At 33.6% G+C, this 12,220-nt stretch overlaps 1 pseudogene; it reads left to right on the forward strand.

The window, feature by feature from the left end:
* The first annotated feature begins 10,306 nt into the window (after positions 1 to 10,306).
* On the forward strand, positions 10,307 to 11,840 carry LOC145100517 (cytosolic sulfotransferase 12 pseudogene; annotated as a pseudogene).
* The last annotated feature ends 380 nt before the right edge of the window (positions 11,841 to 12,220 follow it).

Consider the following 12,220-nt stretch of genomic DNA (forward strand, 5'->3'; position numbering starts at 1 on the left):
GTATCGGACGTCCTACAAGACGCACTTCGGATGGGAGGTCCGATGGGAGAGCATGTTGGCTGATGGGACGAGGCTCCTATCCTCTGGTACGGGGGGCGTAACACATTATGCGGGGCGTAATGTGATTTTTCCTACTTCTAAATTGCGTAACTTTTGTGTACGAGCTCCGTTTTTTGCATTCTTTATATCCACGCGTACGTGAGAATGTACTCTACAACTTTCATTTAGACTCCGTCGGCTAATTGTAACTTTATTTTTAATATATCATTTTTAACAGGCCGGGACACGAAAAATCCGTTAAAAATCCATAACTTCTTCATCCGATGTCCGTTTTCATGACACTTTTTACCGTTGCACTACTATTGTTGAGATCCTAGATTCTCATTTAGGTTGTTTTGGCTAAAAATCGTTCGATCTCTATTTCGAGTTTTTAGATGTCTACAGATATCCCGAAACTTCGAAAAATCATAACTTCCTCAGACGAAGTCATATTTTGGCGTTCTTTTTATTATGTTCACGGTTTAATGATATCTACGACTTCTATTTAGATACCTAAGGCTAATAATTATTTTATTGAAATTTCTCGTTTTATGTTTAACCGTATTAACGGTTTTTGCTGTGAATCTTAGGTTGGTCATAACTTCTTCGATAAAACTCAGATTTTAGTTTTCTTTACATTTCTACACTACTAGAAAAAAAGGCCTTTTACGACGCTCATTGCGCATCGTAATACACTCAGACGACGCGCAAATACCCGTCAAAGAAGGCCCTGTCATAACGAGAGACGGTAATATCATATAAGTCTTCAAACCTAGAGATATGATTTGTTACTTATGAGTTGGTTATGCATTGATTGTACGTAAACGCATTGGTAACTCGATGTTATAAAACGTGCTTTTGTGTATAATTCAATGAGTATTAGAACAAACATATGAGTCGAAGTTTATCTGTTCCTTCTTGGATTAGAAGCTGATATCTGGGCCCCTCGATGATTTTGTTTTGACCTATGTACCAGGCCCGGTCAGTACTAAGTTGATGTGTTCAATTAATTTCTTTGTCAAAGAAATCGGAAATCGAGAAACAAATTGCTGGACAATAAGTAAGACATTGTTCCATGTATTTGTCTGGCTGATATCTAGAACAGAGGATTATATGATCACTTATCTTAAATGGCGTATCATCGTCTTCTTAGTTCCGAGAAACCTTGAAAGAGCTACGATTGTTGATCGGTTCCTGAACTCATACTTGCAGTCATAGTTATTAGACTTATCCAAGTGGGAGACTGTTGGATAAGGTGTCTAAGTCAATAACTATTTCTAGTATGTACTTGACCCGACCCGGCATGGTCCATTTGGGTTGCATGGCACCATGCAATTGGATAGACTAAATGAGAGAAATAACACTTGTGATATTATATGTTGTAATATATTAATAGTATTATTTAACTAGTTTGATCAAGAATTAATTTAGAATTAATTAAGTGATCAAAAGATAACTAATTAAATATATAGGTTGATTATGTAAATCATCCATAACTTGTATAGTGGGCTAAGAGGCTTCATGTATTATCAAGTTGGGTTAAACCCATAGGATGCTCCATGGATGCTCCATGGGAGTTACAAACCCATGGGTCAAGGAAATGAAGAGTCATGACACATTAGGGTTTACATGGTGTAACCCTAGATGTGTCAACACTATATAAGGAACCCATTCTCCACCAAAATCGGCTACACAAGAACAAGTGAGGGCTAGGTCGATTTTTCAAGTGTGTATTCTCTCAAAAAGTTTACTCATTTGCATTTGGTGTTGTGTGAAGCATTTGAGGCATCAAACTTGGGGTGCTAGGCTCACAAGGTTTCAAGGATCATAAGCAACAACAAGGTATGTTATTCTATCTTTCATTCAAGTTAAAAGTTGTTCCCTGTGTATGTTAGATAGGAATATAACATTGGAATTCAACTTTGCATGATAATTAGACAAACATAGATCCAAGGTTATTAGGGTTGCATGTACACTTGGGAAGTGTTAGAATGCTCAAAACCCATCAATAACCCCTACGTAAAGTGGCAAACTTTACGTGAAACCAACGAGTTAAAGGTCCAAATCACTCTAGGGCTTGGGTTTTAGACAAAAGGGCTACACCAACAACTCATTGACTGATGCTATATGATATTTTAGACCAACACGAGTCTAGATATGAAGTAGCAACCTCGGATCTAAACTCCAAACCCGAAATAGGTCTCAAACATACCCAAGATGGCCCCAAATTGCTATCATGGATATATCTAGATGCAAAAGAGTGAAGGTAACAGCTTATTACCTCCAAGATGTGCCCAAACTGAAGTTGATTCTAGATCTACACCACTCCCTTGATGCAAGCCCTTTTTGATCTTCAAGTTTCTTCCATAAAAGTCAACTTCCAAAGCTTCAATCTCCCTCCAAAGGCCTCAAACACACAAGCTTAGGGTCTTCTGGTTCTCAAGGGAAATAAGGAGGTTGAGAGAAGGACATAAAGTCCTTTAAATAGGGTGAAACCATCGAGATTAGGGTTTTCTCATTCTAGCACCAACTCTTCGAGTACAGCTTCCAACTCAGCGAGTTGGCCACTTAACTCGTGATCAAATCCCGCTCCGACTCGACGAGTAGCATACCTACTCATCGAGTAGCTTCCTTAATATACACTTTAAGTCATTCACTCATACTTCTAGAATTTGGGATGTTACAAAAACCCTAGAAACTACTAAGGTCTTTAGGCGGTGAAGTCGATTAAAGCGAGTCGTTGGAGGCGGGGGCAAGAAGAAAAATCAGATGAAAAAATATGGTGTAAGCAGTGATTCTTGAAAGAAGGGATCACACCAATCGTAATGTTATTGGCTTACCGAGTAAGGGAGGCAGTGGAGGAGATATAAGAAAACACGTGTACACAGAATATTGAAAATGGCAAAATATGACCTTTTAAAAGAAACGACCAAGAATTATAACCACACATATAGACAGAGGACCATTTGTACCAACTTGTTACGAACTTCATTGTTTCTAACTTTCATTTCTTTAATATATAACAAATATAATTGAGGTGGTGGTGGTATAAGTAACAAATTCGTTGATATATATATATATATATATATATATATATATATATATATATATATATATATATATATATATATAACGGTTGGTGGCAAAAGAGGTGGTGTTTGTGGTATAAGTAACAGATGTGACTGTGGTGGAGTCGACTGGTGTCAGAGGTGCTGGTAGTGGTGGTGGCGGTGGCGGTGGCGGTTATGGTGGTGTGAATGGTCACGGAGGAGAAAGGAACGGGGGACACTTTATAATCATTTATGATTATGCTAGGTCTGCCGTACTGGTACACCGGAGAGTTAGAGCGGCAGATGTGAAATACGTGGCTGAGGTTGAATCTCAAGATCTCTATTTTATTTTTAATCTCAACAGAACCTAGCTATATATATATATATATATATATATATATATATATATATATATACATATATATATATAGAGAGAGAGAGAGAGAGAGAGAAAGAGAGAGAGAGAAAGAGAGAGAGAGAGAGAGAGAGTTAGGTTCAAATGTTTCTAGCAACTATTGTGTGCATGAATGCACCAATAGGAATTTAGAAAAAAAATAAATAATTAAATAAATCATTTAAGGGTATTAGAGTAATCTTTGCATAGTTAATTATGGTAGACAACTAATATTCCTGATATAACGCAGGAACCAAAGATAAATTTAGAACATTAGCCCTAAATCGAACTCACCACCGCTTTTGATCTATGGCGAAACTTTCTTCCATTCTCTTTTCGGCCACTACTGCGATGGTCGTCTCTTGATCGATTTCATAGGTACATAATTGCCTATCTTCTTCACTGAAAAAAAACACTCCATCAATTTATCAGAATCGTCAGTGTAGTTTACCCTGAGAATTCAAATTCATTGATCCTGAAGCAATTTTGGAGTCACAAGAAGCCGATGTATGTTTTTGTTACATTGCTACAGATCCTTCAATGATCAGTTATCTAGAGCTTTTCCAGATAGATCAAGCTTCGTATAACCTTATTTTAACTGGTAACAAGTCTTCAACTTTCATGAATTTTGGTCCGTTAACTTGTGAGTCGAACTATCTATTTCTATTGGTCGTTGAATTGGATGGTTAAGTAAGGGAAAACCTAACGTGTTCAAGAAGAACGAGCTATGCACATAAGGTGCTCGACCAAAGTCCTGAAAGAAGGGCCGACTTGTTGTCGTCGTTTTCACATCATGCCCAACCTCTTGTTTTCTTTTCTTGATATATGTACAACTTCAACTTGTACAGCTAATCCTCTCACTCTCCCCTAAAATCATTGCTACATAAACGTCTTACAGAGGAATCATACAATTTAGGGAGAATGAAGGAGTAATTAATTAGAAGATTAACATGTTGCACCACAGTAATTCCTCCTCATCTTCTACCGCCTCTGTTGATTTCACGTGGGGCAAAAGACTGAAAGTTGTTTATACTTTATAACATTGACAATTTCCCTTTCTTGTTTTCTGAATAAAGGTTATGTGTTATTGGATTAGCTTCTGGTCATGGGGCCTTTAAGGATGAAGGAGGAGTCACTTCTGTGGATTTCAATGTTGGAAAATCCAACAAAAGTGAGATCAAGGTCACAGGGAAGCGCAAAAGGGTACATCCGTCATTCAACCTTTTCTTAATCTTTTTTTCTAGATAAGATTTTTCTTAAATCTACTATTTTGGTTTCTTTTTTGCAGAATGCACAACATTTCGAGTCCAATACAGCCTTATGTAAAGTATGCACCAACAATGGTTTCTTTAAGAATATTCAAAACCATTATGCAAGAATAGCTTATTCTGTAAGAATATTATTGTTGTATTCTGCTAGAATTATAGTTAATTACTTATACGTTTAATGTGCAGTTGTTACAAGTGTATCACTACAAAATATTTAGCAATGAATTTGTGATAGAAATGGCTTGAAGAATGGATTGAAGACCTGATGAGAAAGGCTCCTTGTATAAAATCATTCTCATGCAATACAATTCGGACAGAATGCCAATCTCACAAAATATCAATCTCATAGAATGCTAGCATATTTTGAAGTGATTTAGAGGTCAAACACACACAAGACATCTAGAAACGAAACAAGAAAGTGAATGAGGATTCTTTCAAGAATGCCGATATTTTTTTTGCAAGAGATTTCAAGAATGAATGTAGTTTATGTTCATAGTTTTGTTCTTTAAGAATGAATGTAATTACTTATTCTAAGCTATTAAACTTCATCTTATATAAAATTTGTATTCATTAAAAACAATTGGTCTTGATAATATGGGTTTATAATATTATGTTCACAGTTGTATAACATTCTGACAGAATTACAGAATATCATTCTAACAAAATAACATTCTGATAGAATAAATCGGTTTATGTTTACAAATTACGTTTGAAATTGAATTAATTTGAAAAAAAAATCAAATTTTTTAAATCAAAATCATTAATTATCCCATAAATCTCGAATTTTCCTTTTATAAATTAGCTCAATTGACTAAAATGCCCTTATGTTGAAATTTGTGTGATTATATGGTACATATTACCCTGTTGTACTATCATAGACCCTCAGATCATGACTTTTGATTATATTCCATCCGATGGTCCAGATCTGTGCATTCTGGCATACAATACTTAGTAGAAACAAAATAACCTAAGCCTATATATATATATATATATATATATATATATATATATATATATATATATATATATATATATATATATATATATATATATATAGGGTTAGGTTATTGTGTTCTAAATATCTATTGTATGCATGTAGGATTGATTCTAGACCAATCCTTTTAGTTATTTTAAAAAAGTAATTAATACATATTACATGTTAAAAATATAATGAGTATTAATTAAATTTTCAGCATCATAGTTTTCCGAGAACCCAAGAACTAAAAGTGGAGCGTTGGATCAAAACTAATTCATTAAGGCATGATGGTCATCATACCAATCCAACTTAATTTTTTGTATTATTGGAAATATTAATAAAAAGCTCTCAAATTAACATTATAAAGCAAATTTTCGGATTTTTTAATAAAAAAAATTAATAATTTTCGTTTTTTTTAATTGCAGATTTTTCAACTTTTTTGTAAAGCATAAAATTTTTAAAATTTGAAATTTTAAAAAAAAAAAAAAAAACTACAATTTTTTTAAAAAAATATTTCATTTAAAAAAACTGCAATTTAAAAAAAAACTTATAATGTTTTCAAAAAAACTTCTTTTTTTTCTAGAATACTATAATTTTTTTTTAAAAAAAAGTGCAGCTTTTTCAAGAAAACTGTAATTTAAAAAAAAAAAAGCAATTTTTTTTAAAAACTGCATTTTTTGTAAAATATAAATTTAAAAAAACCAGTAAATTTATAAAAACAAACTAAAATATTTTTAAAAAAATATATTTTTTACGAAAAAAATCAACATTTTAGGTGCATGTATGCATATTTTTTTTCAAATGAATATATGCATATTTCTTTTACTATAATATTCGTAAGTAACTCATAAACAATGTAACTTTTATTAATCAATCTATAAACATAATAGTACAAGTATTTTATTCGATACAAAATAAAATATAAAAAATAAAAAATGCTATGAAGATTCATAGTGTTATCATTTCTTCATATCAAGATTTTCATATTTTCTTCAATTTATCACTTTTTAGTTTTCACCTCTTCAATATTTTCCTTAAATTCTTCAAAATCTAAAAGAAAATTAAAAAATTTGATTAATACAAGAACACTCACAAAAATGCACATGTAATTTACATTTGAATTACATGTGATTAATATGTGAATCGCATGTAATTCATATGTGATTCACTTGTGAATCACATGTAATTCATATGTGAATTACATGTTATTAATATGTGAATTACATGTGATTTACATGTGAATCACATATAATTCATATGTGATTCACTTGTGAATCACATGTAATTCATATGTGATTCACTTTTGAATCACATGTTATTCATATGTCATTCACTTGTTCTTTACATGTGATTTACATGTAATTCATATGTGAATTACATGTTTTTTACATGCGAATAACATGTAATTCATATGTGATTTACATGTGAAACATATGTGAATTACATGTGATTTACATGTGAATTACATGTGATTTACACGTGAATCATATGTAATTCATAAGTGAATCACATGTGATTCACTTGTGATTTACATGTGAATCACATGTAATTCATATGTGATTCACTTGTAAATCACATGTAATTCATATGTGAATCACATGGAATTTATATGTGATTTACATGTGAATTACATGTAATTGGTATGATGGAATCATGTAAAGGAATGGAATTACTTTATTAAGTCTTGATTATGATCAAATTCCATAGAGTTGAGATGTTGTTGTGTTTACCTTGTATACTTATCAAGTCTTGATTCTTCTAGATTTAAATATTGAAGCTCAGCTGGTCATCAACAACAAGAGGGGAGGATTTTTTTTTGAAAGAATCGTGCCTTCAACATATTGTGTAAGGCCTGCATTTAGGAAGGATCCTACAGATGCTGAGGAAGTGATTTCATCTTTTGTAGGACCGATTTGGTAACAGACTCTCATACATAATTAAATATGTAACTTAGGATCAAGAAACACACACACACACACAGTTAAACACACACAATAAGAGAAATGATATATATATATATATATATATATATATATATATATATATATTTAAAGAGTGATACACACAAAGTACATGAATAAAAACATAAATATAAAGAGAGATAAACACTCACAATAACTCGAATGGATTTGATGGTATCCAGAGTACCGAAATATAAGAAACAATTAAAATTATTGTTTCTTATAACTCAAATTCACTAAACTTCTAGATCTTGTCGCCATGGGGATCAATGATCAAGTCTCCACACTAAACCCAACATTAGCCCTACTTATTGCTTTCCAACGTGTATCAACATCCTGATATGATGACTCCATGTGGTAATCCTCAGGGCCAGGCCCTTGATCCTCAAAATGTAACACATAGAAAAGAGAATATTTAACAAGAAGAGGTCAACAGGAAAGTCAAAGAAGAAGATGAATAGAAGAAAATACATTGGCCCAATCAAGAATCTCATCATGTTCACTATCTTTTTGGCTAGAGAAAGATGTTTCCTCCATTTCTGCTGCATCAAGCTCACTCCTGAAGTTTCTATCTTCACTAGGTGAGCCTTGTAAACTGCATTAAGTTTAATGTATTCCAACAATATTTCTTGTATTCCAAATTTCAACAATTTATAAAATACCTCAAGGAAGATTCTGAGCTATCATATTGTTGATAACGTAGAAGAGGAAAAATTGCATTTGGTATCTGCCTTTGAGATGACTGATCATTGTTAACTATATGATAAACAGAAGCATCACAAACTTCAGAAACTGCTACAACCTTATCATCATCTGTAACTAGTGTTTCAGTGATAGAATCATGTAGAGTCTCTCTATTTCCATTCAACAATAACTTATCTCCATGTTCAACTGAAAACACCACCTGCTATGCCTTCTTCTTCTTCTAAGCATACTTTATTGTCATGCTCATACACATCATAATATTCAAGATCAATGGCCAAAATGAAGATCAAAATATAAATGGAAATGCTAAAAAACACATAGAATGTGATATCAATGGCCAAAATGAAGATCAAAATATAAATGGATAGATGATTTTTATTGATTTATATAATATGAGAAACCTATTCAACACGCCAAAATGAAGATCAAAAAATGGAAGCTTTGAAAGAATGTAGTAACAATGATGAGTTGTTAAAGTGGATCAAAAAACATCGTACTGAATACTGATTTGGTATTGTGAGATCTAAAAAGCTAAAGCGAAAAGTGATTGTAAGGAAAACGATTGCTAACCAGTAGTGTTGTTACAGGCGGTAGTGTTAGAGGAGATTCCATACGATTGAGGAAGACGAAGTGCCTGAGCAAGATTGATTCCGAGACTAGACAAGAAGGTAGGATTCTCATAGAGGTTACACATATATTGTAGATTGGTAGCCACCGCCTCCTTGATCGGACCGCAACAGGAGTTGGGCGGCTTTATGGTGGCGTTGAGGTACTGAGCGCACAGGTTTAGCTTCGACACACATGTCTAGGCCTGCGCATGTGACGTCGACACAGATACAGACATCACCATGAGTGCAACCACCACCATGAGTAAGAAAGAAGAAGCCATCCCTGTGGTTGATTTTTTTCTCTCTGTAGAAGTTAAAAGGGTGGTGATTACATTCGAGTTTCTTTTTCTTCATCTCCGATTACATTATAATCGGCAAATTGGCAACACAATTGAATCAAAACAATTAGAAATCGAAAGGAATTGTTTCTTCGATTCACCATCGACTAGCTGAAGTGTGAATTGCAGGAGGTGGAATGAAGATCAAAGGGATGTGGGATGAAGAGAGCGAGAGAGATAGGACAGTGGCTAACATTATTCAATCCGATTAGTGGGTATGAATATTTTGCCATTCCTAAAATGCCATGATGCTTTTTCAAAAAACATGCCCTCGTGCCTTTTCTTTCCCATGTATTTACAAAAATGTCACAAAATATCCTAACCATTGTTTATTTTGATCTAATGATCATCATTTGGTTCTCAGATTCCCGGGAATATATGAGTTCTCAAATGATCGTCTCTCTCTCTCTCTCTCTCTCTATATATATATATATATATATATATATATATATATATATATATATATATATATATATATATATATATATATATATATATAAAAGAAACATTTTTAACAACTTTTCATTTGTTATGTAATCTCTTTTATATTTTTCTATAAATTAGTTTTTATCAAAATTGTTTTATTTTTACAAATTAGAATTTTTTATATTTTTGTTTTCATTAATGATTTTTTAGTTTTTTTGAGTTTTTTTATTTATAAATTTGGTTTTAAATTTTTTTACAAATATATGTCTAAACAAATATAAGACTCTAAATATTTGTTAAAATTCATTATTCTTTTTTACATGTTTGTTTTTACAGATATAAATAAATTCTTTTATATAATTAATTATAATCCGATTATAAATTAAATATTAAATATATATTACATGCCGTACATTTACAAATTTTCTGCAGGAGGAGTCGGTTAATAAACAATTGACATTTATCTATTGCTGTAATAGTATAAAAGAAACTCCTTATATATTTCATGTTTATCGTGAACCACTCACAAAATATACTTGAGAACTCTCTGCACTCTCTAAAAAAATCCAGTCATGTCGAGAAATTTCTCAAAAATCCAGTCCTTGCCGATATACCATGATCCCAATCGAAATCCACGCCACGACAGTAACGCTATTGACGAAGACCAAATCCAAACAGAAGATGCGGCCTATAACCTGCTACACGAAAAGCTTAACGACCTTCTTGCAACTCTGCCGAAAGACAAAGGCTGGAGAATCACAAACATCTTCCTACACAAAGGTTTCTGGTTGAGCCCAGCAGCTCTCAAAAGCTTATTAATGATCCACGACTATTTCCATCCCCTATCCACTGACATCTTCCTCACAGCTTTCATGAGGTGTGGAACCACTTGGCTTAGAGCTCTCATGTTCGCCACCGCCAACCGCCACCTTTACAAGTTTTCCGACCATCCTATTCACCGCACAGGACCCCACGGTATTTTCCCGTCCCTTGACTCGAAAATTCTTCTGGAATATCCGGTATCTAAGTTCGAGCTTCTTCCTTCTCCTCGACTGTTCGCCACACACTTTGCTCATAGCTTGTTTCCGATCTCGATGACATCACCATTGTCAACATGCAAGTTTGTATACGTGTGTAGAGACCCTAAAGACGTGCTAATTTCAAAGTGGCACTTCATGTGCAAAATCCGGTCGGAGGAACTTCCACCCATTTCGTTTAATGAAGCTTACGAGCTTTTCTGCAATGGAGTCTCGGAGTTCGGACCTTATTGGGACCATGTGTTGGAGTACTGGAAAGCAAGCCAGGAATCACCTGAGAAGATCTTGTTCTTAAAGTATGAGGATATCAAGAGGGAACCGTCAGTGGAGCTCAAGAAGTTGGCGGCGTTCATGGGAATGCCCTTCACGGCGGAGGAGGAGGAGGGAGGAGTGGTGGAAGAGATTGTGAAGCTATGTAGCTTTGAGAATTTGAGTAATCTTGAAGTGCATAAGGAGGGTGGGGGTGTTCAGATGTTTACACAACTGGTGGTGGAGTATCAGAATTATTTTAGGAAAGGGACAGTGGGAGATTGGAAAAATTACTTGACAGAGGAGATGAGAGAGCGCATTGATTCAATCACTAAAGCCAAGTTTAAGGGTTCGGGGTTGACACTGGGTCTTGGTCTCTAATTGTTGTCTGCTATCACCGCATGAGTTTCGTTGCTGTTGCGGACTACTTATCCATGAGTTTCGTTGAGTGTTTCGGTGGCTATCATTCTATCAAGTGAATAGGTGCTTTCATCATTACGGATGTTGTTGGAATGTGATGCGAAGTTCATTGACATTTGGTGTTCGATGCTTCTGCCCCTTTGTACCTATATTTCCGAGTGGTATCTTCGGATTCAGTGATTTTGGCCTTCTTGGTTGTCAAGCAATTTGCTATTGGGTGTGCTGTTGTCTCTTGTTTTGTTGGTGTAGTTTGATCGTGTACATGGTTTGTTGTTTCTTTATTCTTGTCTCATACGTGTATTTTTTGTTGTACTATAAAAAGGTAAACAACTACTTTGATATTGCCTCGGTGTCGAAGGTACTAAAGTGAACAACAACAAAGAATAGAAAAACAGGATCCGTTGATTTTTAATGCTCGGTGTGAAAATTAAAAGTGAACCTTTATTTTCTTATTATATTTAAAAGAAATTAACTAGTACTATCATAAATCGATAATTATTATACAAATAATAAAAACAAAAGATCCATAATTCAATATATAATTTTACGTATTAATTAACTTTAAAAATCTCATCGGTTGAAAATACGACATCTTTATTATTTGAATTATCATAAAATTGCATTTTTTTTATATGAAAGAGATGCTTTTGAAAGAATACTCGTTCGATATTCATTTCAATAGAAGTTATTTAGCATCATCAATCAACAAAAAGTTTTTTAATATATCAATTGTCTTAGAAAACAAAAGT

This window comes from Lactuca serriola, chromosome 4, assembly GCF_051521515.1.
Source record: "Lactuca serriola cultivar US96UC23 chromosome 4, Lser_US96UC23_V15, whole genome shotgun sequence".
In the NCBI taxonomy this organism is placed as follows: domain Eukaryota; kingdom Viridiplantae; phylum Streptophyta; class Magnoliopsida; order Asterales; family Asteraceae; genus Lactuca; species Lactuca serriola.